This window comes from Macrobrachium nipponense, chromosome 30, assembly GCF_015104395.2.
Source record: "Macrobrachium nipponense isolate FS-2020 chromosome 30, ASM1510439v2, whole genome shotgun sequence".
In the NCBI taxonomy this organism is placed as follows: Eukaryota; Metazoa; Arthropoda; class Malacostraca; order Decapoda; family Palaemonidae; genus Macrobrachium; species Macrobrachium nipponense.
In genome coordinates this window covers 9431737-9457574 of record NC_087218.1, presented here as the reverse complement: position 1 = coordinate 9457574, position 25838 = coordinate 9431737, and the positions used below count along the sequence as shown (strand labels likewise).

Genomic DNA, 25838 nt, shown 5'->3' with positions numbered 1-25838 from the left:
AATCATCTCGCTTCAGGACTCCCAGGCCCAGTGGTGGTGGTGAGTGAGTGAGTGAGTGAGGTCATTCAACTCTGACCTGCCGATGGCAGCAGCAGCAGCAGCAGCAGCGCTTGGGGGTCATGTACTAGGGCGGCAGCAGCAGTAGCAGCAGCAGGCAGCCATAGTGGTGGTGTTGTGAGCGTTTTGCTTGTGGTCAGTGGACAGAGACCGGCCGGTGCCCGCCGCCACTGGTCACCAAAGCTCCACCCTCAGGACAAACGGCTGGGGGTTGGCCCAACGGCCCGGAGGGCGGGGCCAGGGGCGGGGCGAGGGCGGGGCCTCCGGCCCCGTCGGCCAGTGGGCGCCTGCGCCGCTCGGCGACGGGTCGGTGGGGCGCGTGCGCGAGCCGGCGCGGGACCCTGTGAGCCTTAGCGTCCCTCACGAGACATTCGCGTGTGGGCCTCCCCGGCGTGCGGAGGCGCCGGGAACATTTGGAGTGGTGGTGCCGTGTAAAAGCTCAGTTCGCCTCGAAAACCGACCGCCCACGCACGCAAAAGCAAGCAAGTCCCCTACCTACCTACCTACCGACCGACCGACCGAAGTCTGCCTGCCAGCTTTGGCCGGTGACACAGGCAAGAATCCGAGAGTGTGTGTGTCAGTGGCTTGTCGCGAGACTGACGAAAAGATTATCGGGATTGTGTGGGATCCTACGGTGATGGCACCCGAAGGGGGTAGCGTTTCGCGGAGCCCTCCTCCTCCTCCTTCTCTGCTCGCTGTCTATTTTTTTTAGTAGGAAGCTCCTGTCTCTCTCTCTCTCTCTCTCGCTCGCTCTCGTGGGGAACTCTGTCTTATACTTCGCCCTGACGTCGTAGTAGTAGAAGGAGTTCCCGGCGGCGGATGGGTTCGCTGCTGCTGCGAGTGGTGCCGCTTGTTCGACATTGGGCTTCTACGCTTGATAACCCTCCTGGTGCCTTCTTCGACGGACGCGACGGAAGAGACGTAAGCATTCCCCCCAGATTTTTCTTATTTACAGTTAAGTCCTCCGTGGTTTATACATAAAGGTTCCTCTTGGCTGTGCGTTTAAGGCCACGAGGAACGCATAGAGTCGTCCAATATCTTTTTTTTACTTTCCGTCTTTTTTTTTTCTTTTTTGGTGGAGGTGTGGGGGGTAGGGGGTATAGTAGCGCCGGCGCGCAGTGGTTATTGCGCAGGTCCGTTACACCCCCTAGTGAGCGCTCATTGGTTCTGCCAGACTCTGCTTGTTAATTGGTAGTAATTTTTGGAAATTAAACAAGTGGAGAGGATGGGTTGGTCTGGCTTACGTTCGGCAACCTCGTGTCGGCCATTTTGTATAGTGAGCGAGACAGGTGATGGCGTTGAAGGGGGAGAGAGAAAGAGAGAGAGAAAGCTATAGAGGGAATGCCGTCCCCCATTCCCGAGCTCTCCGATGCTTGCTCCCTCTATATAGCTCTCTCTCTCTCTCTTTCTTCCAACTCTCTCTCATTTGCTCTAAATAGCACGCGAAAGTTAGCGAACGTATCTCCCGTTACCGCCAACATCATTAAATGCAAACATTTTCCGTCTATCTCCCTACACCGCCACTAAAAATCTCTCTCTTTTCCCCCCTGCTCCCTCTTCCTGCATCCCCCGCCCCAATAACCAACCCCCGCGCCCCTTCTCTATCCCTCCCTCTCTCTCTCTCTCCTCTAAGCATTCGATCCTATCGGTGTGTGCGTGAGAGGGCGTGTGTGTGTGTGTGCACATGTGTGCTTCCCTTTCGAGTCCTCCTCCTCCCCCCCTTTTACACTCCTATGACAAGTTCAGTTTTGTGTTGGCACCCATTCCAATCGGTGGCTCTGGAATTAACGGCAGGAACCCCCGGTTTTCGACTTGCCACTTTTTCGGTGACTGATTGTGGTGGTGTGGTGGTCCTCCGTCCAACGGGCCGGGCGGTGGTACCAGTTTTATAGTTGTATGGCTGCTGTTGTATAGCGGCTCCAGCCTCACTCGCCCATAGCAGCTAGTGACACTTAGTTCTCTCTCACTACCTCTCTACCTCTCTCTTACTCTCTTACTCTTTATACTCTGCCTCTCTCTCTCTTTCCCTCATGCTCACTCTCGTTCTGCACTCTCCTTTTCTCTTTCGTGCCTTCGTCTCTTACTACTGTCTCATGCGTTCGACTCTGTTACTGGCATTCCAGATACTAATGGAAAGGTTATCTTGGAATACTTCTTGCCTCTCTCTTTCTCTCATCCTCACTCTCGATCTCCACTCCTCCTCGTCTTCTTCCTCTCCTTTTCTCTCTTACCACTGTCTCTTGTATTCGACTCTGTTACTGACATTCCAGATACTAATGGAAAGATTATCTTGGTGTGTTTCTCGACTTCTTTTCTCTCTCTCTCTCTCTCTCGCTCTCTCTCTCTCTGTCCCGTCAGTTATTCCAGTTAACGTGGAATTGGAACAAAACTGGAAAAAGTTCAGTTCAGGAATTGTGCGTGAGATCCTGCAACGTGCACGTCGTTGCATAACTGAAAGAGTGCAATCAACTTCGCAATTCTTCAGTGACATAGCAGCAAGCAAGTTCGTGGCATTCCAGGTACCTACCACTAGTACTTAGTCCTTTTATCCCTTTTGGTAATTTTTTCTCTATTTTATTCGTCTGTTGAGTGTTTGGGTAATTTCACTGACTTCGGCAGTTGTATATTGATAACTGTGCTTCATTTTCAGATTTTACATCTCTTCGTAATCTTTTTGGTTGCTGAAAGATTTTATTTTTTTTATTTTTTATTTTTTTTCATTTAGTCCAACTGTGTGATGGTTGGAGATGAACTCAGTTGCACATTCACTATACACACACACACACACACACACACACATATATATATATATATATATATATATATATATATATAAATATATATATATATATTTATATTATATAATAAGATGTCGCTCATATAGATCTGTGGAAGTGTCGTCCAGAAATGTACGGTAATTCAGACTTAGTGCTGGCGAGAACGAGCCCTTGCTATAGTAGATAAAAGATGATAAGGTGATGGTTACCTGAAAATTCCACATCAAAGTAATCGTCGGCTGGACCTTAATCTTTTTTATATGATTTTTTTTTTCAGTGGTCCCCATGGCAGGATATCATCTTTTTCTGCGTACCGTGGTCGGGCCTTTTTTGCCACTTTTATATCTATTAATTTATTTATATTTTTCTTGGTGTTCTATCGAACTTCTCGCTTTCATATATCGGGAAGTGTATATGTGACGACGTTACGGTTATACCCGGGTATCCATCCGCCTTAGCCTGTCCGACGCTAAGCAGACGATGTACGCAATATCTCAGTATTTTTTCTTTTTTTAAAGATTTGCAAAAATATGAGTGGTGTTATGATACGAACAGTTTTGTCTCTCTCTCTCTTGCATTCAGAGCATAGAAGCGTACTTAGTGGCCATCGCGTGAAGCAGGTTCCCAAATACGCAATAAATCTTTTGGTTTCCCTGTTTATTAATGTGGTTTTCCGTTCTCCAGCGATATCATTCAAAAGGTGCATTGATAACTTGTGGGCTTCCAAATCTCGGTAATAAGGAATTAATTTTTTTTATTGTTATCATTTCTGTCAGTGCATAGATAAAATAGCATAAAAACGATAACCTTCAACAGGCTTTTTGTCTTTTTATATTTTTTGTTCACTTAATCTGATAAGTGACTGAAAAAATCCTATCAGTGTTATTATCCGTCTATACATCTAAATTTTTCTAAGATTTCTTTTCCTTTGTGTTCTCGAAAGTTTGGTTTCTGTTCGCTATAAGTGCGATAGTCGGTGAAAAAATAAACACATGCTTCTGTGAATATATATCTATCCATTCATCTATCTATCTATCTATATATATATATATATATAATATATATATATATATATATATATATATATATATATATATATATATATATATATGTGTCCACTTTCAGAAAAAAAGGTATTTTATTTTCTGAATATTTAAATACTTCCTGATGCATACTCAGGGTTGTATATTAAAAATGTATGTGTGTATACATATATATATACATATTAATTAATATACATACATTACAAAGTACACTTACAGACAGACACCCACTCGAGTATGCAGACGACGACGGAGTGAGTATTATTTGGTCCGAAACAAACAAACAAAGCGAGAGCAGGAAAGAAGTGGTAAAATACACACAAGGTGTCCTTTGTATGGTGGTTTGTAAGGGAGCACTTTGTCCGCGGCTGAGGGCCTCAGTTGTCGTGTGGTGTGGTGGTTTGTTCATGCGGCTGGGTAATGTGATATCTGTGGTATTGCCTTTGTGATTTACGATGGGTCTGCTTCTACTGCTGCTGCTGCTGCTAGAGGTATAGGCTGACGGCGAAGGAGGAGGTGAAGGGGAGCTATGATGATGATGATGATGAGGATAATGATGATGGGATGGTGATGATGATGATGGTGTCCTTGGCAGGAACGGGGTTGGGGGGGCTTCCCTTCTCTTTCGTTCCCCGTAGTCGGTTTGTGCGTCCCTTTTCTTCGAACCTGACGACGAAGGAGGTGGTGGCGATTAAACGGTGATGATGGTGGTGGTCGTCGTGATGTCCTTGGTGGAGTTAGGGCTCTCTCTCTCTCTCTCTCTTTAATACATAGTGACCATTCACTCACCCACCAGCAGGTGTGGTAGTTCGGTCTGGCGGTCGTGTTTAAGGGCTAAGTTATAGTTCGTGCAAATCTCGGGGCGTGGTTCGCCAGCAGGAGGACGGAACACTCAAGTCCAAGCAATTCGCAGAACTCTACTAAAGGTTATCTCGTGTAGTTCCGTTGGTTATGGTTTTATTGTTATTTGTACGACGTGCTGAAATAGTGAGGGTCCATTTGCACGAAGAAATCTTTGTTTTTTGTATGCAGTAATCTTACCCGCTCGTTCGAAACTCCGAAAAACAGACGAACGCGTAAAAACCGAGCATGAATTGGAAGCGCTTAAGCGCCCGTGTCCCTCCGCTAGCAGTGGTTGCAGCTCGGCGGCGGCGTTCGGGGAAGCTCCTCTTGTCGATTATTATAGGTCGGTAGCGACTCTATATTTTTAGAAAATACCTTCGCAACAGAAAATCCTAGACGTTGCATTAAACGCACGCAAGAAAATTCGCAGCAAAAGTCGAGGAACCTGACGATGAGAGCGAAGGAGATCGAAGCCAGCCGACAGAGACGGCGCCAGGTCTCGGCGCTGCCGCCCGCCGTTGCAACAGCGACGACAGCGCCAATCCCTCCCCGTCCGCCTTGCAATAAATCCTGCCCGAGTGAAGGTCTCTCTCTCCCTATCTCTCTCTCTCTCTCTCTCTAAGTCGGCGAGGGACTCCGCCGCTGATAGAGATCAGGCGAAAAGTGACTTGATACAACGAGGATCACTGTATGCAAGCAGCAGAGGCAGATAAAGGACGAGACAAGGACAGATATAGAAGCTACACACGAGAGAGAGAGACGACGAGATAATCTCGCATACCGATGACCGGGGGAATATATCTTTGCAAGTTGCAAGCGGTATAAAATGTGGCGTCAGTATCAAAAAGAAAATATTATAAGTGCTAGATCACTACTACCTCTTCTTCTTCTACTACTACTACTACCGTTTCCAACTCGATCCCGCGATTTGTGGACTCTGCATCGAAGACTTGGAGGCAATCTTGCAACTTGCAAACTGTATCAAAGACAATCTTGTAAGTTATATGGCAGCGCCGGTTCGCGGGTACCGGGAGCAGCAGCAGAAGAAGGAGGAGGAGAAGGAGAAGGAGAAGTTGAGAGAGAGAGACAACTTTCAACTTCTTCTCTTCACTCCCCGCTGAGGCTCAAGTTACAACTCCCTGCCACCCACAAGGCGCTTCTATCTATCTCTCCGCCGTTAGTCCTCCTCCTCCTCTTCATCTTCTTCTTCTTCTTCTTCCTCCTCTCCTTTCGTCTCCCTTTTCCCTGCAACGGCATAACTGTTCCCTGCATCAAGATTCACTTGATCCAAGTCGTTAGACGATGAGCGAAAACAAAGATCGCTTTGACAGAGACACAGAGAGAGAGAAAAAGAAAATAGAAGACGTGTCTCGCCCGCTCAAATCTTCGGAGCGAAACTTCTAGTCAAAAAAAAAAAAATTCTTATAGTATCGAGTGTGTCTTCGATACAATTGACTCTTCAGAATGTTCGTCTGTCTCTGTATTATTATTATTATTATTATTATTATTATTATTATTATTATTATTATTATTATTATTATTGCTGCTGCTGTTGTCAGATTTGATACTGACCTGTTAATTTGCACTCTAGTGTGTTTATGCTGTTTCGTGACAACCTCCAGCTTATTTTATTTTGATATATGGGAATTTTATGGAAATGTCTTTCCATATGTATGAAATTTTATAAATTTCCATTAAAAAATAAAATATAATAATAATAATAATATCGCCAATTTCAGTCCATCACTAAAAACAGGGATGTCCCCAGGAGCAGACCCCAGAATGAATGATAAGGTAGAATTCCTTCAGCGCCCCCCGATAGGCATAACTCATTAAGCTCGCCCCGGCCCCCGTTGCGAATCTTAGAAGGACGCTTTAAACGCTTTAAAGCTGATCTGGCCTTTGGGTGCCACCTTCCGATTGGCCTTCCCCACATAATTAGTTTATAACAAGGCACCTCTATAATGTCTAATGGCTGTCTGGCCGGCACACTTCGCTTTTTGGGGGATGGAGTCGTGTAAAGCTTGCCAGTCGCCGTGCGTTTTGAGTATTCGTCTTTTTTCTTTTCTTTTTCTTTTTTTCAAAAAAGCGGTTCTGCGATCATATTTTTTCTTGCGTTTTAATCTTATATGCGTTTTACATTTTTCCTTCAATATTTTTCATGACTTAGATTTTTTTTTATTTTGTAAGTTTTCGATTTTTTTCTTTATTTTTTGCATTTAAATTTTGTTATCTTTTGTAAGATTTGGGTTTTTTTTTTTATTGATACGTTCTTGAATATATTCTCTCTTTAGACTTTTCGATATTCCTTGTTTGTTATTTTTCTGTTTTTATCTTCACTGTTTTCTACTAGTTTTTTTTTTTTTTTTTTTTTTTTTTTTTTTTTTTTTTTTTTTTAACGTTCTCAATACTTTATTATTATTCCTATGTATTTTAGATTTTTCTCTGCTTTATTGAGTCCCTTGGAGTTTTTTTTATTTTCCAAAATTAAAATTACTTGAATGTTGTTATACCCTACACATTTTTTAATCTTTACTATTTTTTTTAATCAATTTTACCACTCAAGCTATAGAAAAACCATTTTTTTCTACCATAACTTTAACAAAAAAAAAATCATTTCCATGATTTTATATATTTTTTACAATTTCTATTTTTTGAACTTGAAAATTTTTTTCTATGAATTATTCATTTCTAAGCTTCTCTAAGCTTTGCATTCTCTGGGCATTTCATGCCCACCGAAAGTGACCAGTCTTTCTCAAAAGCGTTGCACTTGATTTTTCATTTTTATTTTTTTTCGGAAATTCATACATTTTTTTCAGTACTTCAACCATCTTCAACTTTCTCTCGTGCTCCTATCTTAGTCTTTTCAATCTTATTAATAAATTAATGAATTAATTATTTTATTTATTTATTTAATTTTTTTTTGGAACATCGGTTTTATTTCGTCTCGACGCTTCAAGTTAACGCAATCAAATCTTCACGTTTTTTTTTTTTTCGTATCAGTTTACATACCCATATTAAGAGGGCATGCTGTATTTGCAGAGAGTCTCTGCGCCCGCAGACTCAAACCAGGGCGTCTGCTGCTCTAAATGTGGGTGCTGTTAACATTACTACTATTAGTCGTAAGTTCAAGGCGGACTTCTTTAACTAGTTACGCCCGGAATTATAACTCACTTCTCTATTACAAAAACTGGTATGTATATGTGTGTGTATATAATCATTTATATATATATATATATATATATATATATATATATATAATATATATATATATATATATATAGATAGATAGATAAATAGATAGATAATCTTTGATTCAGTGATCGAATTACTATGTAGCTGGTTTACGTTTTGTGTTATGCTGTCCTATTAGGAAAACGACTTCGAGTATAACATATACATTATATATATATATATATATATATATATATATATAATATATATATATATATATATATATACATATATACACTATATATCATATATATATTGAAGCGAGTGCCTAGTGGCCTTATTACAATCCACCATTATTGAGTGGACTGCATCGGTCCGACGTACGTCCGTGAGACGCAACGCTACAAAATATCTCCACGTCACTGGCGTCAAAGATACATATATATATACGCGGTCGAGAGAACAGAAAAGCATCAGTGTGAAATCTCGACTTGTGCCGACGACTACGACGACGAGGAGGAGAAGAAGACCTTGGAATAAGGAGCCGAAGAGCCTGAAGAATAAAATCGAATGTGAGGAGATAGACAGAGATAGAGAGAGAGATGGAGAAAGATTCGAGCTCGAGGCTGGTACAGAGCTGCGTAGATTGGACTCGAAGAAGTTTGGTGAATTTTTTGTGTGTGTGGTTCCTTTGGCGTCGCCACTTTTATTTTATTGGCGAATCGGTGCCCTAGAGACATCATCCATTTATTTTATTAATATTTTTGGTTGGTTCTTTATTGATACGTGTGCTTACACGTGCGCGCACACACACATTACCTATATATATGTGTGCAATATATGTCTAAATGTACATATGGATGTATACATATATATGTGTGTATATATATTATACTATGTTTTTTGTTTGTCTATATGAGTGTACACACACCCGTGAATTAATGCCAAAACCACTTTGAATATTACTAGATGAATAATCTATAGGTAAACCGAACAGCTGATGCCAAAAAAAAAAAAATAGATAAATAAATACCGTAAAATCAGGGAGTAGCTGAGTACGGCCACATTATATTATACTTCGAGGTTGCCAGGGCAGTTTCTTCTCGTCCCAAAAATGTCTTTTTCGATGATACACATTGAATCTTTCAAGGACTACAAGTGTGTGTATGTGGTCTCGGACGCCATATTTTCTACGAAGTATAAGGTTGTTCTAGGAAGCGTTTTATCAAGTGTAGTGTTTGCTCTTTCTGTCGTCGTGTCTGTTTTTAAGTTTGTGTGGTGGGGCGGGGGGAAGTGGGGGTTGATTTTTCTGTGTTAATATCTCTCTCGTAATTTTGGATACGAATTGTTGTATGTCGAGCTGAGATATTTTATTTTTAATTCGTTATCTGGTAAAGTGAATAATAATACTATTATTTTTGTTGTTACCATTAAGACTGCAGTTCATATACAAGTTTGTTTGGTGTCGATCCGAAATTATTATTATTATTATTATTATTATTATTATTATTATTATTATTATTATTATTATTGAAAGATATTGCAGCATCAGCCGCATTTAACTTGTAAATATTCTTCTCTATTTACAAGTTAAATGCAGCTGATGCAGCAATATCTTTCAATAACAATTGTTTGAAAGAGGGTCTCCTTCCAACATATTATTATTATTATTATCATTATTATTATTATTATTATTATTATTATTATTATCATTATTATTATGTACAGACGATTTCTTATGCGTGTACATTGTCTTCAAATGTGCATACTACTTTTAGGTACATCCAGTCAATACGTTCGTATTAAAGGCATGCTTTTCCATATACATGCACTTAATTAATAATTGTATGTTATACATTGTAAAACAATTGTAAAACAATTATACACTGTGTTGCAATCGTGTCTATACCCAACGATCAATAAAGCGTATGGCTTTTGCAAGGTAGTGATTTCAAATGCCTATAAGTAAACACACACACACCCGCACAGAATCACCGCATCTCTGAAACACTAAATAACCCCCTCCATAAATTAGGGTTGGGCAAATATCACCGTGTTTTGTTGCAAGGTGGAACACTGAACCATATCTCAGGGTGGAGTTCCAGCTGTCAGTTTGACCTGACCTGATACCGCGTGTCCTCGGGGGTCAAAGACTCCCGACCTTATTGGGAGATGTGTTTGATAAGAAACTCTCCGTCCGCATTAAGCTTGTTTTTGTTCAGCCATTTATATATAGAAAGATCCGAGTATTTATGAGTATCTGTTCGTTTCATCTTTCGCTCTCTCTCTCTCTCTCTCTCTCTCTCTCTCTAAATAATTATTTGTAACGGTGTGAAAAAAATGTAAATTTAGCGGCAGTTCATTAAATCAATTTTCCACTGCAATTTCGTGTAAATTTTGAAAGCCTTTATTCAAAAGCAATAATATAGTTTATACATAATATATATATATATATATTATATGATTATAAATATATATATATATATATATATATAGATATATATATATATATATATATATATATATATATATATATATATATATATCTCCCAGTACTGATTTCGTTTCGTTATCGAGTATTTATGGTTAAGTTAAAATTTACTGTTCGTCCTGCAGAATTCAGAATTCATTGTACGGGTAAATAATAAGTAGATGGAGTGTCTCTGTAATTTCTAAGTTGATGTTACTTGTGTCGAACTTTGTACACCTTACCCTTGTACACACACAATATATATATTATATATATATATATATATACTATATATATATTTATATATTTATTACTGATTGCGGATAATTATCACGACGCATTATTAAAACTATATCACTAGGAGTGTCTTGTGTATTAGCTTCTTGATTTGTAAATGATATATATATATATATCATTATTACCGTGACAACATAGAATAACCATAGGCTTAAAATTACAAATCTGCATTCCCTTTTACTGTGTTTAAAAAAAGGTGTAATAATTATTCCAAAAATACAAAGACGACTCGTAAAAAATTTAGCAGAATATCAGCGAATTTTGAATTGTATTTGTGTCAGATTTATAACACGTCTGAATACCTGAAAGGAATTTAACTTGAGACACCAAATTGTGAATGAAACTTTTAAATGCTGCACATTTTATTGGAGTTTTGCTGCTGAAAACATGTCATAAATAACTCCTTGGGATGGCATGGAAAAGAATATATATTATATATATATATATATATATATATATATATATATATATATATATATATATATATATATATATAAAATATATAACTTGTAATATGTATGCTGGTGCTTGTGATATCATTCGAGTGTCCAATACAATCCTGAGTCGTAAAAATGCTTTTTGGGAGCAAAGTGAAAATATTTCGTCGAGCGTATAGCTCTTACATGCAGCCACCATATTTGATTCTCTCTCTCTCTCTCTCTCTCTCTCTCTCTCTCTCCTCTCTCTCTCTCTCTCTCTCTCTCGTCTGCGTTTGGTTGCTAATCAATAATTTCTAGTGAAGGCGTGCGAGAAAAAAAATCGATAGGAGGAGAAATGGTGCAAAGCTCCGTGTAGCCTCCTGTAGCTCCTGCCTTCTGGAGGAGTCCCCCACCGCCACCACCGATTCTGATGCATTTTGCCTCTTAGAATAAATATTTCCTCTTTCGAAAAATTCTAAATTAAGTCGATGACCGAATGCACCTTCTCGGTAATTCTCTCACAGACAGAAATTCCCCATCGCCACGGACGATTCTGATGCATTTTGCCTCGTGAAAAGAAATATTTCCTTTTTCGTAAAAATTCCGAAGGCAGTTGATGATTTCCTTTTTCGGAAAAAAATTCCAAATGTAGTCGATGATACCGAATGCAGTATTACCCTCTCGGTAATACTGCAGCAAACGAAAATTCCGAAAGGCAGGTGGTTTTATATGATTTATCTCTCATAAATCTTGGATGGGAACGGTTTCGAAAAATATTGATTTTGGAAAATACGAAGTGACGATTCCTCGACATTATATTAAGTGATCTGCCGAAGAAAATTTTCGGGGATGAGACTGAAGTTTCGACTGAATTTTTGAAGACTGTTCAATAAATGCATCTCCCCAGTAATCGTGGTTTTGCTGAAATATCTCGAATGTGATTGATGTTGTCAAATGCATTTTCTCCCCAGCAGATGCATTCCGAATGAAGGTTTTAATCTGTGTCAGAATTAAGTTCATCAATAATGACATTTAGTTCAGTGTTCAGGTATTCGTGTTTGTTAAGTGTTTGTTCAGAGCACACAAAACGACTGACGGTGTTGTCAATGCTTATAACTTGTGAATGTATTTGTTGTGCGTCCATATGCATTTATTTTCCGCATTAACTTTTCATAGATAGATTGAGATAAATAGATAAGCTTACTGACCACCTTACAGAATACGATGATAATATAAACTCATACAATACAGGAAACAAAAGATGTCATAACACTAAGAAAGACTGACATATATAAATTACTTTATGTGTTGTATACGATTTGATGCATATATAGATGCATATATAGCTGCTGGTCTTGTCTATAGAATTGAATTTAATTGTGCCTTTAGATATATATGTGTGTGTGTATGTATGTATGTATGTATGTATATATGTGTATGTGTATTTATATATATACACACAAATGCTATCGTTTTTTTTTTTGTTTCTTAATAGCAAGTAAGGAATATATATTCCCAAAGAATTAAACAGCAAAAACAACGAAAATAATAGTAATAAAAAACTAGTAAAAATGGCCACTTCGTTCCCAATAGAATCTATAACAACGCCGATCAAGCGGAAAGCCATAGTATCGAGTTGCAATAATACTTTGGACTGTATAGATAAAATAATTGGCTACTGAGATCCGTCATCAGTATAGGAATAAGTGGTCGTAGCAATACGCATAGAGTGAGATCTTACTTGAATAAGAGAGTAATGTTTCGAAGCTTGCGATAAATTTTATGCATTAGTCTTTTCATTTTAAAGATAAATCTATACGTGATTTAGGATTTAATTTTCGTCAGTTTACCTCGAAGATTTTAAGCGTATAAACTTTTATCTTGTGAGTGGTTTCCAATCTCTCAAAATTATGCAGTTTCAAATCAGACTTGGTTTTATGCTTTGGTGTTCAGTATAGATCATTTCTTATGTTCTTTAGCTAAGTGTCTGTATTTGTGCTGTTAAATCTTCGTATGCCCTTTCCACATATCGTATTTTGTTTTGTGAATTATGTGTTTTGATACGTTTTATGTCTCGTCTATAATTCCGTGCAAGCAGGAAATTTGAAATATTTTTCGCTTGTAGACAGAATATTTATTATATATATATATATATATATATATATATATATATAATATATATATATATATATATATATATATTATGTGTGTGCATTAAGCTACGAATGTCCTTTAATATCTACTAATTCGCTCTACCTACCCCGGAATTAAATATATTTTCATATATATGTTAACCGACGAATTTCTTGTCAACTTAAAAAACTCCCCCTCGGTTAACATATATGATATATAATTAATTCCGAGGTAGAACGAATTAGTAGGGATATGAAAGGACATTTTATAATTTGATGTTTGCAGATGAATCGAGTTAATGTGATTAAAATTATGTATAAATATAGATATATATATATATATATACTATATATATATATATATATGTATATAGATATTAATATTAAATTTTATACATACGTATATACATATACATATAATTTTAAAATTATATATATAATATGTAAATATACATACGAGTATACAATATATATATAGATATATGTATACATATACATAAATATACATACGAGTGTACAAACTATATACATGAATGTATGTATACATATGCATACATACATATACATATAAATTTTAAAAAGACAACGAAATACAATGTCGAATTAAATTAAATTAAAAAAAAAAAAGTTGTGTGCCAGTGACGGCGTCATCGCCAATCAAGACGGAAGCAGCGACTGATCAGATCAGCTGCCGAATTCCGTCGAAAAGTAGGAACCACGAAAAGTCGTCCTTGTTGGCGACAATAAGCTTCACGCTTTGTCTGTTCCCTCTGCTGGGCCATCTCACCTACAATGATACCAGTATAGGTATGACTGGTAATGACAGGTATTGGTTAAGCATTTTTTTTTTTTTTTTTTTTTGCTCTTGACAGAGGGCTTTGTACGATTTCAATCTATTTTGAAATCATGCTGGGGGGGCGGGGGTTGGGGGTGGATGATTGTTCACGTGCGTTCGTCTTCGCCTCATTTGGGGTTCTATCTTGCGTGTTAGAACACTAACTGCGTTTTTGCCTGGCTTTAATAAAAAAAAAAAATAAAAAAACATTTTTATAGCGTTTTGAAAATCAGGTTGTCTCGCTGTCTGTCCATGAATTTGATTTTGCGTTTCACACACGGGCACGTACATATACGTACATACGGGCACACATATATATTGTTTTTTTTATTAAAAAAAATTAAAAAGTGATGATTATACGAACGAAGTTATGGCCACGAAGGAAAATTAAAACGCTTTAGATGCTAAGTTACTTAACAAAGACGAGAGTATATATATATATATATATAAATATATATATATATATATATATACAGATAACAGATTTGAAATCATTTGCATGCAGATATCGTTTGCTGAATTCATTAACATATTATTTGTTTTTATTGGCATCACGTAACTAGTGAAGGTTATAGTAGGTCCCTTTTAAACGTTACCGACTGGTCCAGTTATTAATACCTGTCGAAAAATAATAAGTCCTATATATATATATATATATATATATATATATATATATATATATTATATTATATATATATATATGCTTATAGATGCTATTATTTTATACACAAATGCAAACATTATATATATATACACACATATATAATGTTTATGATTACGTATAATGTGTGCATTCATGTATAAAATAATAGTATTCACATGTGTGTATTATACATAATGAGGGGAAAGCGTATACATCCGCATACGGCATCTGCTTATACATAAAGAGATGGTTTGGACCTTTCCTCCACCCCCTCCTTTATAGAGCTAGTTATAGCCTGCTTACAAGAACCAGTGTTCGTCCCAAGAGTGCAATAGGAAGCTTATTTTTTGTAATTTTTTTATTTTTCCTCTTTTTTTTATTTTTGTCCATCAACATATGCGAGTCATCCTAGCACCGCTCACAGCTGCACCAACTTATAGCGATGCCAGAACGTATGGTTGCTGGTAGGGGGGCGGGGGTTGCCAGTAGGTGGGTGGGGAGTTGAGAGAGAGTGGGTTTCTAGGGGATCAAAAGGCTGGAGGGAGAAGGCTGGGAGATGAACGTCGAGAGAGAGAGAGAGAGATTTCACTAGCGTTTGTGTGTAAATGCTGTCGATGAAATCGACATTAAATTGAACGCCTTTTTTAAAATGTCTCCCGTGACATTAATATTAGCAAAGACCGCGGCCACTGGATGTCAACAACTCATCATGTATTACGAAGTGTTTCCCACCACCCCCACCCCCTTCCCAAACTCTTCCCTGGCCCCCTGCCCCCTCGACATCATTATCACCGGTTAAACCAGCGTCATTGCCAAAACTCGATTGACAAGAGAGACCAGCCTGGCCTTTACTATCAATTGTCAGGCTGAAGTACTTATCATGTGTAATCAATGCAGGGGCCCATATATATATATATATATATATATATATATATATATATATATATATATATATATATATATATATATAATTATTGGCTGTCCATAAAGTCCCAGTACAATTACAAGTATTTATTGCTCAGAAACCATATAACACAGAGTAATGCAGTTTTTTTTTTTTTTTTTTTTTTTGCAGAATGAAGTGCTCTTAACGTAAACCTGAGGAAATGTAGAACGTCTACAAAAAAAACTTCATTACTGTTATATAGTTTCTTTTGGAGCGATAAATACTTGTAATGGTACTGGGACTTTATGGACCCCGTATATATATATACTATATTACAGACTTAATGGGGTCGACCATCAAAAATATTCCGTCATTTCTATCAACTTTTTCAGGTCGTTTTGTTATTATTATTTTTCCAGCAGCCATTTCTCGCTGGCGATGCGTCCCTTCCGGTGGATATGGGAAACATATTTTACTTTTTTTCGGGGGAAGGTTATGTAAGACTGAAGACCTATTAATCCGCCCTGCGAGAGGAGGGGGAAGGGGTGGGTGGGGTTGGATCGCACCTGTCCAGGTCTAAACAGTTGATGCGTCCTGGCCTGCTCGTCCACTTACGGGAAAGACGAGAAACGCTTAGGTTGATGGTGGTTGGTCAGTGTTCCTTACACACACACTTAATATATATATGCATACATACATACACACCACACACATATATATATATATATATATATATATATATATATATATATATATATATATATATATATTACGTATATGCAATATAAAAACACCGTACCCTGTTCTAAGCAAACAGTGGAAGAATCCACGTAATATTCTTGTTTATCAAAACGAAATATATTTTAGTTCTGATAAACAAGAATAAATGACTGTGGATATCCTCCTGCTGCGTATATATAGATATATATATATATATATAATATATATATAATATATATATATATATATAATATAATATATATATATATATATATATATATATATATATATATAACACGAATGCTTTTTCATCCGGGTAAATATGTAGATGTAATTATATCCTAATAGTTCGTTGGATACTACGGGAATACTGGCAGACAATTGACGCACAAAATCACTGCTAATTCGAACCGGTTTCACTTGATCGCATCCAGACAAAACAAGACGTTATTAGAGACCGTTACGAGTGTCATCAACCGTCCATAAGGACGTCGTTAGGACCCGTTGATACCCATAGAGGGTACGTACGGCGGGGATGAGGGTTAGAAAAAAAAAATAAATAACTGGGCATGACGCGTAGCCCGGAAGTGAAATGTGTTATTGATGGTCATTATACGTTGTTAATTCATGTTCTCCGTTGTCAAGTGATTTAGTGCCATTAGACCTCCATCGTTTGTACAGTACTGAAATGTGTGTTTAAGACTACAAAGGGTTTTAGCTGCAATTTGTCTGTCCAGTAGACTTAATTTATACCTCTCTCTCTCTCTCTCTCTCTCTCTCTCTCTCTCTCTCTCTCTCTCTCTCTCTCTCTCTCTCTCTCTCTTGTGGTAAGCTGTTAGCAGTGATCTGTAGGCTTTTTAGTGTCTGATAGCTTTCTCTCTCTCTCTCTCTCTCTCTCTCTCTCTCTCTCACACATCCAAACACTATTTTCTGTCCATAGTGAACTTACTGAGTAAAGGAGAATATTCTCTCTCTCTCTCTCTCTCTCTCTCTCTCTCTCTCTCTCTCTCTCTCACACACATCCAAACACTATTTCTGTCCCATAGTGAACTTACTGAGTATTGGAGAATATTTCTCTCCCTCTCTCTCTCTCTCTCTCTCTCTCTCTCTCTCTCTCATATTGATAAGGCTGTCAGTAGTCTTCATCAGCAAACGCCTATGAAATTACTCTCGGCAAATACTTGAGCTTCACGCTCATTTTTACAAAATAACCCCCATGATCCCGAAGGCTCTGACAGGTCTTCCCCACCCCCCCCTTGCCCCCAGCTCTGCATTACTTTTGTTTTCTCACGATCTGCCGAAATTACTGCCTGGTGATGGTTTCGTTGGTGATAACCTCCCTCGGTCGAATTTGAGGATGGTGCTCTGAGAGAGAGAGAGAGAGAGAGAGAGAGAGAGAGTATTTTCTTTGACTCTGTGAGTTCCCCATGGGACAGAGGTAGTGTCTGGATATAGAGAGAGAGAGAGAGAGACTCAATAATGGACATCACTCTTGAAAGAGAGAGAGAGACAGCTGTCTGCCTCTCAGAGAGAGAGAGAGAGAGAGAGATATACACTTAATAATGGACACCAGTCTTCAAAAAGAGAGGGACTGCTATCTGCTCCTCAGAGAGACAGAGAGAGAATCATACACAGCTGTCATCTCATAAGAAGGGGACTTCTTCGTTGGGGTCGAGGTCAAGAAATGCCCCCCACCCCCCCCTTTTTTTATTTTTCCCAAGGACCTTATCTCTGCTTTCTCATAATACCGTTTAATTACGTTTCTGCCCGAAGGTTACTGATTTTAGTGTTTTGGCGGAAATTTTCATAAAGCTGATGAATTCAACGAATTACGCCCCATCTTTCATTAAAGTAATTTAAAAGCCAGTGATTGCGTTTGCTTGCAGTCACAGGTATTCACAGTGGTCAATGATGAATTGGTACTGGTATTATTTCTTCGATTTTTTTCACTTTAGCTGAATAACTGCAACTTTTGTATAGGAAATCCCAAGTCAATGCGACCAGAGGTGTCTTGACGCTGTCCGTCCTCTGTCTTCAACTCTGAAATGTCTGCGTTAGGGGCAATTGTCGCGTCTCTTCGCATCACAGAGGCATTAATCAATGAATACGATAAAGGAACGTCTCGGGAGGCAATGAAAACGTGTCAAATGGGTTCAAAGGATTAACTAATGGAATTCCAAAGGCCCTCCCCCCACCACCCTGAGGTTCAGCCTCTGCGTCTTCTGCTCCTACTTCTTTCCATCTTCTACCATCTTCTTCCCCTAGCTGCAACTGCTTTCGTTCCTTTTACTGTACCTCCTTTCATATTCTCTTTCTTCCCATCGTATTTTCCTCAACATTATCCTAACAATTGATTCAAAGCGCAACTTCTTTGAGATTTTCCCTCCTGTTTACGCCTTTCAAACCTCTTCCTGTCAATTTCCGTTTCAGCGCTGAATGACCTCATAAGTTTCCCAGTGCTTGTTGGGCCTTTGTCCTAAATTCTATATTCAATTCAATTCAATCCACGTGATGGTTCAGAGCATAGATCTGCTATAAATGGCGACTTCATAGTAGGGAAAATTCGTGAGAGAGAGAGAATCTTCCCTTTCACTCCATACGTGTCACCCCTTGCATGGGCATTCGGTATATGGCCGGCTCCTCCTCTCTCTCTCTCTCTCTCTCTCTCTCTCTCTCTCCCCCCTTCCACCATGCCCCTCCCGAACCCAAAACCAATCCAACACCCTACCATTCACCCAGCCGTCCACAGGTATATAACCCTTACCTGCCACACAGCGTTGCCACATTGCCTCGCGAGATCCCGAAAACCATCCACACCCCTACCCTTCACCCAGCCGTCCACAGGTATATAACCCTTACCTGCCACACAGCGTTGCCACATTGTCTCGCAGTGTTTGCGTCCAGCTGAGCATCTGTCCTCTCATTATAGCAATTTGCAATTCATTGTATTCGGAGAGCACGGCATTGTAAATCTCGTTTTGTGAGTTATTTCTATATTTACGGTCACGTCTGCTCATAGGCTTTTCCTCCATAGGGACGCCGTTGCCCAAGGTCCTTGTAAATGGGCAGTTCATGCCCAGGTACAGGGCGTACCAGACATACATAGTATATCCTGCTCGCTTACGCGTCTTATCAAGAGAGTTCGTTCAGACGCCAGACTACAGTAGATGCCCTGTTCGGTCAAAAGTTTCTTTCGGGAATTATATTTCCAACTCTCACCAAACCCAGTTTCATCGCAGGATGAATGTTACTGCCTTTTGATATCCTTATGATTCAGTTCGATTTTGTCCCTGTATTTGGCAAATATTTAATTTTTAGATATTATTCTCTCTCTCTCTCTCTCTCTCTCTCTCACCTCTTTAAATAGGAGTCCCATAGGTGCTCTCTCTTTCTCTGTATAAGGAAAGCAAGGACAACATATAGTATGTTAAACACTCTATCGAGACAAGTAATAGGTAATGACCCCCCCCCCCCCCCCCCCCCCCCCCCCCCCCCCCCCCCCCCCCCCCCCCCCCCCCCCCCCCCCCCCACCCCTGTTTTAGGATGCGGTATGCTGACCCCCCCCCCCCTCCTCTCTCTCTCTCTCTCTCTCTCTCTCTCTCTCTCTCTCTCTCTCTCTTATCATAAACAAAGTCGTATTTGAGTTATTTGTTAACTTTTAATGACAACAAGTCGGTGCCTAGACAAACAATCTGACAATTCTCTCTCTCTCTCTCTCTCTCTCTCTCTCTCTCTCTCTCTCTCTCTCTCTCTCTCCACCTGTCCCAGGGAAGAGGCGGCGGCGCCCATCGACAGGAGGCCCTTTTGACCGCTAGCCCCATTACAAGGAACGAAGAAGCCAGGTAATCTCTCTCTCTCTCTCAAGAGACTCATAAGAAAATATACATAAACCAACATATTTCCGACAAAGAAAATGAATAAGGTGAATCTTGTGAATATACTAATTGATGCATTAGGAAAAAGAATGCCAAAAGCATGCAAACTGTGTAAGGTTTGGTATAGCATAGTCAATCCACAAAACCTAATCAGAAAATGTGCTGCATGCAACATTCCGACCCATCCACAGTGTGCTGAGGTAATACAAGATTTGAGAAAAGATACAAGAATTTTTTGTTCAACATGTCTACATGGATAGACAATGTTATTAAATCAAGATTGAATGTACCAAATAGTTTGAGGATGAAGAAGAAGAGGAAGAGGAAGAAGAAGAAGAAAAAAAGAAGAAGGAAAACGGACGGAAGAGAAGTAAACAAAAATGAAATGACAGAAAAAAATAAGGAAAACAAAGAACAAGATAAAAGTATGGATGCAGAGATACTCATTGATAACTACATATGAGGCATAAAGCAGCATACCTACGAAGCAAAATAAATTACGATATGACAACAGGAAAAGCAAATCCCGAAGAGGCTCTACCCAGATCTATACAATGACGGGAAAGAGGAAAAAATAGACAAGAAAGAAAACAAAATCTGCAACCTTTTTGAAAAGAGGGAATTGCAGATTTGGAGAAAGATGTTACTACAAACATCCTAAGATATGTCAAAACTATGAAATATATGGTAAAATGTGCATACTTAGATGGATATGGGGATGATTGCAGAGATCTGCATCCCAAAAATATGTAAAAACCTAAAAGAAGGAAAAGGATGTAAGTTCGACAAAAAATGCAAATATATGCACCCTGTAGCCATGAATCATAATCAAATAAATAACCAACCAAGTAATAAAATCCAAAATAAGAAACACAATAAAGAGAGAAATCAAGAATATCAGGTAAAAGAGAAAAGCAAACCACCAATGAGATATGCAGAGGTGTCAGCAAAGAATTTCAAAGCATCAGCTCCGAAATTCTACTCAAGAGATAATAACTGTATTTATTATGCAAGAGATATTGCGAAACGGAGAAAATTGCAGATTCAGACACAAAATGAATAATTATGATGAAGGAAGATCAAATATTATGGAAAAGTTGGATTTTTTAATGTCAGAGAATTTCTGGAAATGAAAAAAAAGAACAACATAACCAAGAACAGGAAAGAGACATGGGAAAATCCTTATTACTATCAGTATTAAATGAAGGAGAAAACACGCAAACCATCATAGTGATGAAGCGCAGGGTTTTTAGTTACGAGTAACTCAAAAAGAAAATAGAGTACTTAGAAGAACTAACCCAAATGAAAAGAAAATAGATATAAATGAATATAAGTGAAACCTGGTATTCCAAGAGACTGGGAATGATTGATCAAATAAATAAAGGGTTCCAAACTTATAGATCAGATAGAAAAAATAGGAATCAAGGGGGAACCGCAATATATGGGAAAGACAAAAAAACAAGACAAAATATATGAAAATATAGTAACTCAGAATGTGAAACTAATAGCGGTAGAATTTGAATCTGAAAAAATTGATGAACATAGTAATATATAGACCTCCTAATACTAAAGAGTTTGACTTAATAATTGAAAAATTGGATGATATATGTATGAAATCACAAGGACTGGACTATTCTCCTATCGGTGACTTCAACTTTCCTTTCGTAGAATGGAAAGAACGAATAGGAGATTTGTGGTTGTACTTATACATATAAAAAAGAGAGTAATAGTAGTGCAGAAGATAAGAAGGCAATTTGAAAAGCTATTAGATATGCTACTAGAATACAAACATTCAAACAAATAAATCACCTGCCAACAAGAAAAAAGGAAAATACTTTAGACCTAGTATTTGTGAACGAGATGAATTATGTTAAAGAAATAATAGTTTTATAATGCGAGTATTTTTCAGACCATAATGTCATAGAATTAACAGTTCATTCCAAAGCAAGTGAAAATAGAGATAAGCAAGAAATGAAAAAGTGGGAAGGATATGGAAAAATACAACTTCTACAGTAAAAATATATAAAATGGTGAAATTAATGAAGAATTAAACAAAGATTGGGATAACATTTTCGTAGTGATGACATAAGGGTAAATACTGGAGATATTATATAAAATATTGGAGATAATAGTAAAAAGGAAAAATATACCGAAGAAGAAAAGTAAACATCATCATGCATACCAAGAGACAGAAGAATCTTGTTCCAGAAAATCAGAAAGTGGAAAAAAGGTCTTGCAAAAGAAAAAATGCATGGAAAGTTATAGAACTAAAAAGTAAGATAGAAAATGCAGAAAAAAAGATTTGATTATCAATCAAAAAAATGAAAAACGGGACTTGGAAGAAAAAACCCTATTAAATATTCAAGCAAAAACCCCAAACTAATTATACTCATATGGCGAAGAAGATGAATAAAAGGAAGAATGAAATAGGCCCTCTGAGAATTGAAGGGAGATTAACGAATGAAAAAAAGGAAATTTGCAACATACTGGCAGAACGATATAAGAGAGAATTCACCCCCTAGAATAGATACTGAAGATAATGATATAGAAAGTAAGGGATGAAAATAGTGAATATTTAGCTGACTAGATATTATGAAGCTGGATATTGTGCAGGCTATTTAATGAAATTAAAAATGGAGCTGCTGCAGGGCCTGATGGGAATTCTGCTATTTTGTTAAAGAAAGTAGTTCATTCTATCGCAAAGCCACTTGCAATATTATTATTACAAGTGTAGATACAGGCAGATATATGATAGCACAAATTAGCGTATATTACCCCTACTTTCAAAAGTGATCAAGACTGAGAGGAAGTAATTATAGCTGTGAGTTAACATCAATAAGATGACAGTGTATGAAAGGGTAATGAAGAAAATATTATGAAACATTTTAGAATAAAATAATTTGTTTAATAAAGGACAACATGGTTTCGTACCCGGAAAAAGTACACAAACCCAACTGTTAGTCCACCGTGAAAACAATATTCAAAAATATGAAAACGCGGAAATGAAACAGATGTGGTTTATTTAGACTTTGCAAAAGCTTTTGATAAAGTAGACCATAATATATTAGCGAAGAAAATTAGAAAACACAATATCGTGGATAAAGTAGGAAGATGGTTAAAGAATTTTTACACAACAGAAAAACAGATAGTTATTGCAACGACGAGAAAATCGGATGAAGCCAGGTATATCCGGTGTGCCGCAAGGTACGGTGTTAGCTCGAATAACTGTTTTTTGTTATGATTGAAGCATAGAACCAATAATGTTAGATTCGGTAGTGAGTAGTTTCGCAGATGACACAAGAATAAGTAGAGAAATTACTTGTGATGAAGATAGGAAAAAAAACGCTCTACAAAGAGACCTTAAACAAGTATATGATTGGGCAGAGGTAAATAGGATGGTATTTAACTCTGATAAATTTGAATCAATAAATTATGGAGACAGAGAAGAAAGCTATATGCATATAAGGGACCTAATAATGAGACCATCACAAATAAGGAAGCAGTTAAAAGACCTTGGTGTGATGATGAATAGAACAGTTATGCAATGATCAAATAGCAAACTCTGTTGGCAAAATGTAAAGCAAAAATGGGAATGTTGTTACGGCACTTCAAAACAAAAGAAAATCGAACACATGATTATGCTTTATAAAACATATGTTTTCGTAGTCCACTTGAATATTGCAATATGATGGTACACTATCAAAAGGATATTGCACAAATAGAGAGTGTACAAAGGTCCTTTACAGCTAGAATAGAAGAAGTTAAGGACCTAGACTACTGGGAAAGACTACAATTCTTAAAATTGATATAGTCTGGAAAGGAGAAGAGAACGCTACATGATAATTCAGGCATGGAAACAGATAGAAGGAATAGCAGAAAATATCATGGAACTAAAAATATCAGAAAGAGCAAGCAGAGGTAGATTAATAGTGCCCAAAAAATATACCAGGAAAAATAAGGAAAGCACACAGGACATTAATCCACTACGCACCAGCATCGATAATGCAGCGTCTATTCAATGCGTTTGCCAGCTCATCTGAGGAATATATCAGGAGTGAGCCGTAGATGTGTTTAAGAAATAAGCTCGACAAATATCTAAAACTGCATCCGACCAATCCAAGATTGAAGATGCAAAATATACCGAAGTGTACTAGCACTCCTGGTGGAGACACTTAGAGGTGCCTCACACTGAGGGACCTGGGGAAACCGAAACAAGATGTAAGGTCTGTAAAGGTAAAGGTAAGGTCTCTCTCTATCTCTCTCTCTCTCTCTCTCTCTCTCTCTCTCTCTCTCGTCCCACTTCTCTCGAAGGGTCTTTGTGCAATACCTCATCATTCGGAACCCCGGACGCAAACTTCTATTACCATCGATTTTCACACCTATCAGCCTCTGAGAGCTTCTTCGAATCCCAGCAGCAGGTTCCTGCGGAGATGAGGAATCCACACGATCCCTCTTTTTTTTTTTTTTTTCTTCTTTTTTTTCGTTTTTTTTTTCGTAAGTCTCTCACGTTTGGTTTTTCATTTTGGCCTTCGTGTTTGGTTATTTTTATTTCTATTTTTCTTCTTTTTTTGTGTGTGTCCCTCTGAGTTTGGTTTTTTAAATGTTTTATTCACCCTTTTGAGGAATCCACACGATTCCTCGTTTTTTTTTCCGTTCGTAAGCGTCTCTCGTCGGTTTTTCATTTGTTTTCTGAGTTTGGGTTTTTTTATTTCTATATATTTTTTTTTGTCATCCTCAGTTTGCTTTTTTAAAAGTCTTATTCACCTTTCTGAGTTTGTTTATTTTTGGCATTTTTTTTCTTTTTTTTCTTTCTACTTTTTTATTTGACCTTCTGAGTTTGGCTTTTTTAATGTTTTATTCACCCTTCTGAGTTTGTTTTTTTTTTTCTTTATTTGCCCTTCTGAGTTTGTTTTTGTTTTTATTGTTTTTGCCCTTCCGAGTTTGGTTTCTTATTTACATATATTTTTTGTCCTTCTGAGTTTGGTTTTGTCATCTTTCTATTGTTTATTTTATTTTTTTATTTTTTTTTATTATTTTTTTTCCTTCTAAGTTTCATTTGTTAATCTTTCTTTCTTTCCCATTTTAGCCCTGAGGATTTTCAGGCGATCAGCAGGGTGCCTTCTTATTACCATCATCCCATACTTTTTTTATCTATTTATTTTTTTTTACCAAAGAGCCAATAGATTTCTTATTCTTGCGCCTCTCTTATCGCCCGGGTGGGTTTTCTTCGTCCTTTTTAAAAGGGGTCAAGCGTGGACCAACCATTGAGAGAGAGAGAGAGAGAGAGAGAGAGAGAGAGAAAGAAAGGGTCATCCTCAGCCGCTGCATTTTTGTGACAGGATCACAATGGACCTCCAGAGGTCACTTTATAAAGAGGTCCAATCACATCCCCTTCAAGGAGGTTGATTCTTTTCCTCTTGGGCTTCTCATTATTATTATTCTTGTATTCTTCTTCTTCTCCTCATCCTCCATTCATCCCTTCGTCGTCGACTCAGGGGGGCGAGATGCTGGAAGTGACTTCACGTGATGGGTGGTAGGGAGGGGGGGGCGGCTGGCTACGGGGGAGAGAGTCCAGGTGAGGAAGATTCCAGGGCATGGGGCGCCATCAAGAACCTCTCCTTGGAGTGGCCTCGGATTATGCCTTTTGATTTATGGGATCATTTTCAA

The 25838-nt window shown here is 38.0% G+C and overlaps 1 long non-coding RNA gene across 1 annotated transcript in view; it reads left to right on the top strand.

Moving 5' to 3' along the window:
* The first annotated feature begins 356 nt into the window (after positions 1–356).
* LOC135202256 (uncharacterized) overlaps positions 357–25838 on the top strand; it is a 65917-nt gene continuing 40435 nt past the window's right edge. Inside the window, exon 1 of the long non-coding RNA XR_010311698.1 lies at positions 357–978. This is a non-coding gene — a long non-coding RNA (uncharacterized LOC135202256). The remainder of the gene's footprint in view (positions 979–25838) is intronic.